Consider the following 7084-nt stretch of genomic DNA (forward strand, 5'->3'; position numbering starts at 1 on the left):
ATTGGCCTTGCTGGGTCAAATTTGGGGTAGTGTGGATGCAATTCAATGGTATTGGCCTCCAGGAGCTATCCCAGAGTGCTCCATTGTGACCGCTCTGGACAGCCCTCTCAACTCAGATGCACTGGCCAGGTAGACAGGAAAAGGCCCACGAACTTTTGAATCTCATTTCCTGTTTGGCCAGCATGGCAAGGTGCGGGTGAGTGCAGATCTCATCAGATCTCATCAGCAGAGGTGACAATGATGGAGTCCCAGGTGTAGTAAGTGAAGGCCCTGATAAAGGCCCAGTATAAGGCCTGAGGCCTGAAGTAATGGTCAAGACTTTGCTAAAAAGCAAAGTCAAGCTGTGAGCTGAAGGCCAGCCCGGTTCACAGACGCTGGCATGGAAAGGGCTGATGTTGCATAAACATTTATTCACCTTGCATACCGAAGTATAAACATGATACCAGAACACCTTATACTGGAACATTCCACAGATAAGAAAGAACAGGCCGACCCATCCCAATGACAGGGGCAAAAGGGTAAAATGATGGATAGAGTTGTTTTGATCGAACCAAGTTGTACAAGGTGGGAGGCGGCACCTTGCTACGTAAAAGGGTTGTACCTTGCTACGTAGAGGGGTTGCACCTCAGTACGTCAGGAGTGATGTGTAACTTGTTTGTACCTGTGTATAAGAATGTATCCCTGGGGCGATGTCTTTGTCCGGCCTAGGGGGCAGTGGAAAGTCCCGCCACTGACTGAGCTGAGTCCATTGCCAAGTGGCACTTTCTCGTAGTATGCCCTCAGTTAGGCTAAGAAACCTACAGGGAACTGCCATTGTGTTCGAGATCACAATAAACCTAGCAGACGTGACTTTGCACCTTACTAGAGTCTGTGGTCATTGGGGGTTCTCGTCGGGTCTGCTGCATCAGCTATCTGCAGAGCTGGGGCAGCACACGGGGTGAGCACATGCACGCAGCCGAGTGATACCAACAAGGAGACAGCAGAGCACCACACCGGTAGCATCTGACAACACCTCTGACAACACCAGGATCACAAAAGAGCTCTAGCATGGACCGAATGGGAGGTATGGGATCTGCTCGCCCTATGGGGAGACGAATCCATGCTAACTGAACTCCGTTCCAGTAAACGAAATGCCAAAATGTTAGAAAAAGTCTCAAATGGCTTGAAAGACAGAAGCTATAACAGGGACGCACAGCAGTGCCATGTGAAAATTAAGGAGCTAAGGCAAGCCTACCACAAAACCAGAGAGGCAAATGGCTGCTCCAGATCAGAGCCCCGAACATGCCTCTTGTATGATGAGCTGCATGCCATGCTAAGGAGTGCAGCCACCACTATCCCAACCCTGTGCTTTGACTCTGTCATTGGAGAATCACGCAACATGGAAGCGGGTTTTGGGGACAAGAAAGATGATGATGAAGACAGTGAAGATAGCTCACAGCAAGGAAGCAAAGAAACTGGTTTCCCCAACAGCTAAGATATGATTTTCACCCTGGACCTGTAGCCAGTAACCCCTTAACCCACCCAAGGCGGGCTCCCAGACCCTGAAGGCAGAGAAGAGACCTCTGGTGAGTGTACCTTTATAAATATTACACATGGTTTAAAAGCAAGCATGTTTAATGATCAATTTGCCTTGGCATTCATGGCTAGTACAGCTACTAGAAAAGTCTGTTAATGTGTCTGGGGATGGAGCGGAAATCCTCCGGGGACATCTCCATAAGTATTATACAGTAGCACGTAGTCAGGAATCATTGCATAACAAAGCATGGCAGTGTATGGTCCTGGTGTTTGCTGGCATTCAAAAAACATCCCTTCTTTATCTCGCTGTGTTATCCTCAGGAGAGTGATATCATTCATGGTCACCGGGTTGAAATAGAGTCCTTTTACTAAGTGGACATTCAGAGGTGCCCGTTCCTGCTCGGCTGTTTAGTTGTCGCTGAACAGAAATGTTCCCCGCTGTTAGCCATGCAGTGGTGGGATGGGCGAAGCAGGAATGATCTCTCACACCAAACCAGCAGGCCCTCAATACAAGAGGCAAAATGCGACCTTGTAACGAAAGCACATGTGCTGTGTAATGTGAACACCAAGGTTTAACATGGAAATGTACCCATTTTTCTCTAAAATGTGTTTTTTTAACCACTCTTCCTTTTCCTCCACCAGCTACAAATGTTTCTCCTTCGCAGAGGCTATTGAAGATTAGAAAGTGAAAAAAACGCACTCGGGATGAAATGTTCTCTGAGCTCATGCTGTCCTCCCACACTGACAGAGCACAGCAGAATGCATGGAGGCAGACAATGTCAGAATGCAGGAAAGCACAATATGAACACAAGGAGAGGTGGCAGGCTGAAGAGAGTAAGTGGCGGGCTGAAGATGATAGGTGGCGTCAGCTTGCTGACAGAAGGCAAGAGTCAATGCTCAGGTTTCTGGAAGATCAAACTCATATGCTCCAGCATATGGCTGAGCTGCAGGACAGGCAGCAGGAGCACCGACCACTGCTACAGCCCCTATGTAACCAACCGATCTCCTCCCCAAGTTCCATTGCCTCCTCACCCAGACACCCAAGAACGCAGTGGTGGGGGCGTTCGGCCACCCAGCCACTCCACCCCAGAGGATTGCCCAAGCAACAGAAGGCTGGCCTTCAATAAGTTTTTAAGTTTTAAAGTGCAGTGTGTCCTTATCCTTCCCTCCCCCGCTCATTCACCACCCCACTCCACCAGGTGCTTCCCTCCTCCCCACCCCTCTTACTTTGGCAGTTTCCCCCTCCAATTTATGTGATGAATTAATAAAGAATGCATGAATGTGAAGCAACAATGACTTTATTGCCTCTGTAAGCAGCGATCGAAGGTGGGAGCGAAGGGTGGCTAGCTTACAGGGAAGTAGAGTGAACCAGGAGAGAGGGGTTCATCAAGGAGAAACAAACAGAACTTTCACACCGTAGCCTGGCCAGTCATGAAACTGGTTTTCAAAGCTTCTCTGATGCGCACCGTGCCCTCCTGTACTCTTCTAACCGCCCTGGTGTCTGGCTGCGCGTAATCAGTGGCCAGGTGATTTGCCTCAACCTCCCACCCCTCCATAAACGTCTCCCCCTTACTCTCACAGATATTGTGGAGCACACAGCAAGCAGTAATAACAATGGGACTATTGGTTTCACTGAGGTCTATCTGAATCAGTAAACTGCACCAGCGCGCTTTTAAACATCCAAATGCACATTCTACCACCATTCTGCACTTACTCAGCCTATAGTTGAACAGCTCCTGACTACTGTCCAGGCTGCCTGTGTACGGCTTCATGAGCCATGGCATTAAGGGGTAGGCTGGGTCCCCAAGGATGGCATTTCAACATCCCCAATGATTATTTTCTGGTCTGGGAAGAAAGTCCCTTCCTGCAGCTTTTGAAACAGACCAGAGTTCCTGAAGACGCGAGTGTCATGTACCTTTCCCGGCCATCCCGCGTTGATGTTGGTGAAACATCCCTTGTGATCGACCACTGCTTGCAGCAGCATTGAAAAGTACCCCTTTCGGTTTATGTATTCGCTGGCTTGGTGCGCAGGTGCCAAGATAGGGATATGGGTTCCGTCTATTGCTCCACCACAGTTAGGGAATCCCATTACAGCAAAGCCTTTCACTATGACCTGCACATTTCCCAGAGTCACTACCCTTAATATCAGCAGCTCTTTGATTGCCTTGGCTACTTGGATCACAGCAGCCCCCATAGTAGATTTGCCTACTCCAAATTGATGCCCAACTGACTGGTAGCTGTCTGGCATTGCAAGCTTCCACAGGGCTATCGCTGCTCACTTGTGAACTGTGAGGGCTGCTCTCATCTTGGTATTCTTGTGGTTCAGGGCAGGGGAAAGCAAGTCACAAAGTTCCATGAAAGTGCCCTTTCGCATGCAAAAGTTTTGCAGCCACTGAGAATTGTCCCAGACCTGCAACACTATGCGGTCCCACCAGTCTGTGCTTGTTTCCCGGGCCCAGAAGTGGCATTCCACAGCATGTGCCTGCCCCATTAACACCATGATGTGCACATTGCTGGGGTCTGTACTTTGCAAGAAGTCTATGTCCATGTCTATGTCCTCATCACTCTCGTCACTGCGCTGCCATCGCCTCCTCGCCTGGTTTTGCTTTGGCAGGTTCTGGTTCTGCATATACTCCAGGATAATGCACATAGTATTTACCGTGCTCATAATTGCTGTGGTGATCTGAGCGGGCTCCATGATCCCACTGCTATGGCATCTGGGCTGAAAAAAGGCACGCAGCGATTGTCTGCTCTGACGGAGGGAGAGGCGACTGACAACATGACTTACAGGGAATTACAGTCCACAAAGGGGGTGGCTTTGCATCCAGGAGAAACATAAACAACTGTCACACAGAATGGCCCCCTCAAGGATCAAACTCAAAACCCTGGGTTTAGCAGGCTGTTGATTTCATGGAGAGAGGGAAGGAGGAAGCAAATGAATACAAAACAAATCCGGTCTATTTCTTGTTTTGATCCACTCCATCTATCTTTTACATCTTTAGGGTGACAGCAGATGGTGCAGTTTGACTGCTAGCCATCGTCATCTCCTGGGTGCTCAGCAGAAGATAGGAATGACCTGGCTGAGTCACTCTCATGTCTACCCAGGCGCCCCGACCAACCTCACCGAGGTTGGCTAAAAGAGCACCCAGGAGTACAAAGACGACAGCTACTAGTCATAACGCACTGTCTGGTGCCAAAAGGCAATGAGCTGCTGCTGTGTAGCAATGTAGTCCCACATCTGCCAGCACCCAGAAGACTTACGGTGATGGTCAGGTGTGTGGACTCCATGCTTGCCGTGGTATGGCATCTGCACAGGTAACCCAGGAAAAAAGGTGTGAAACAATTGTCTGCCATTGCTTTCACGGGGGGGAGGGAGGAAGGCTGATAACATGTACCCAGAATCACCCGTGACATTGGTTTTGCCCCATCAGGCACTGAGATCTCAACCCAGAATTCCAATGGGCAGTGGTTACTGCGGGAACTGTGGGATAGCTACCCACAGTGCAACACTCCGGAAGTCGACACTAGCCTCGGTGTTGTGGATGCAGTCTACCGACTTAATGCACTTAGAACATTTTTTGTGGGGACACACACAATCGATTGTATAAAAATGATTTCTGAAAAAACGACTTCTATAAATTCAGCCTAATTTCATAATGTAGACATACTCTTTAACATCTCCTTGTGGCTGTCCTGTTGGCAGTTGCAACTAAACATGGCTAAAACTAAGATCCTCATTTTATCTCGCACGCTTTTCTCTCTTCCCTCATTCTTGATCATTTATTATCCCTTCTGTTGCTCACACACAGAGTCTGAGCACTGAAAACAAGTCAGTTATCAAAAATTTATGGTATTAATTATGAGCTACCAAAAACTGATATTATTAATATGTTAATCATCTCATGTATTGAAGGCTTAAAACCTGTTGTTGTTGAATTAAAACGTGTGACTTCTCACCCAATTTTGAGATGGCAAAAATGCAAATTAGAGGCAGAAACTGTCTTTAAAATGGAAATGAGAAATTATTGACGAGGAAATCTGCTTGTTTTTACTATAGCTTACCTGCTATTACAGTCAGCATTATGCCAGGTGCCTGTATGTTGACTGACATTAACTAATTATTATTGGAATTGGCCATAAATTCCAATAAATAATTATTCCAATTATTTATTGGAATTTATGGCTAGGAAAATTAAATTGGCATCTGACCCCAGAATTTTTAGAATCTGCAAGGACTTGTGATGTGGTAACACCAAACAGCTTATAAAGTATCACTCTTTTTCCTTAAGTCCTTTTTTAAAGGACTCCACTGGCAAACTCTGGAAAGAAAATACAGCTGTTCATACCAATTTCAATGAAACTTGAATGAAAGAGATGGCTCAGTTAATAAAGTTATTAAGTTTGCTTCCCATAATGTATGTAATTTGTTCTTAAAAATAACTCTAAGTCATTATCTGCATATTTAATGCGTAGTATGTGACATATTTGTTAGTGTATAAATGACAAGGTGTGGCTATGAATTATTGTTAACATGAAGGTACTTTTGAACTAAATTGATATTTTAAATTATTAAATAAATTCTTAAATTTGAAATTGTATTGGGTTGAATTGATGGACAGTCCCACCATTTAATTAACATATAAAGCTTATAATTGGTAAATTAATGAAGGATTTGTTTTAAGGTCCATTGTTCTATACTGGTATTCAAAATACCTATCCAGTAAAAAATGCAGTATATTTACCACTACGGTTAAGATTTATTGTGCAAATATATTGGTTTGTTGATTTGACATAGATTTTTGTATAAACTTTTAGTATTTGATGTCAAAATCATTTGTTTAGAAATTATGAACACTTATCTAATCAACTTTATTTTTCATTCTGTAATTTCTAATATTACCATAAATATTATTTTGGTTAATAAAATGTATAAACTTATAAGAATTCTTAGCTAAGTCAACTGAGACACAAACAATGGCAAGAAGTGTAAGATGGGTAAGTGATTAATTGAAAATTTCTTAACGAATGTACATTTGATGCCATATGTCATGTATCATGTCCATATTTTTGAATGATCTGTCTCTCTGGATCCTCACATCAAGGCTACATCCAAATATTGCTACTTATTCCTTTATAACATGTCCTGTTTTCTGTCTGCTCCCGGCTGCTAAAGCTCTCATCCAGGCCCTTGTCATATTGCATCTTGACTACTTTAATTTTCTTTTTTTCAGCCTTGACTTCTGCTACCATGCCCCTGCAATTTCAACCGAAGTGACGCTCTCAAATTCTTCTTACCTTCAGGTCTTTCCTGTTGTTCAGATTCCATCCTTTTTTCACATAAACAATAAAATATAGGCCTAAATTGAATGTACATGTAACTCCTCATTGGGGATTGCATAAGATATATATAAGGGTAGAATATGGCCTCATGAGTACCTGTTATTCTGTTTTGTTTTGTTTTGTTTGGGGGAGAGTTCTGTAAAAATTGTAATCAGTGCCAGTTTAGAAGTGCTTGGTTTGTTCAGTGGTGAGATTTCCCAATCCACCCACCCTCATCACTCAAACAAAT

The 7084-nt window shown here is 44.6% G+C and overlaps 1 pseudogene; it reads left to right on the plus strand.

The window, feature by feature from the left end:
- The first annotated feature begins 237 nt into the window (after positions 1–237).
- LOC142046630 (uncharacterized) lies at positions 238–6870 on the plus strand (annotated as a pseudogene).
- Positions 6871–7084: the final 214 nt, after the last annotated feature.

Source organism: Chelonoidis abingdonii, chromosome 3, assembly GCF_003597395.2.
Source record: "Chelonoidis abingdonii isolate Lonesome George chromosome 3, CheloAbing_2.0, whole genome shotgun sequence".
In the NCBI taxonomy this organism is placed as follows: domain Eukaryota; kingdom Metazoa; phylum Chordata; order Testudines; family Testudinidae; genus Chelonoidis; species Chelonoidis abingdonii.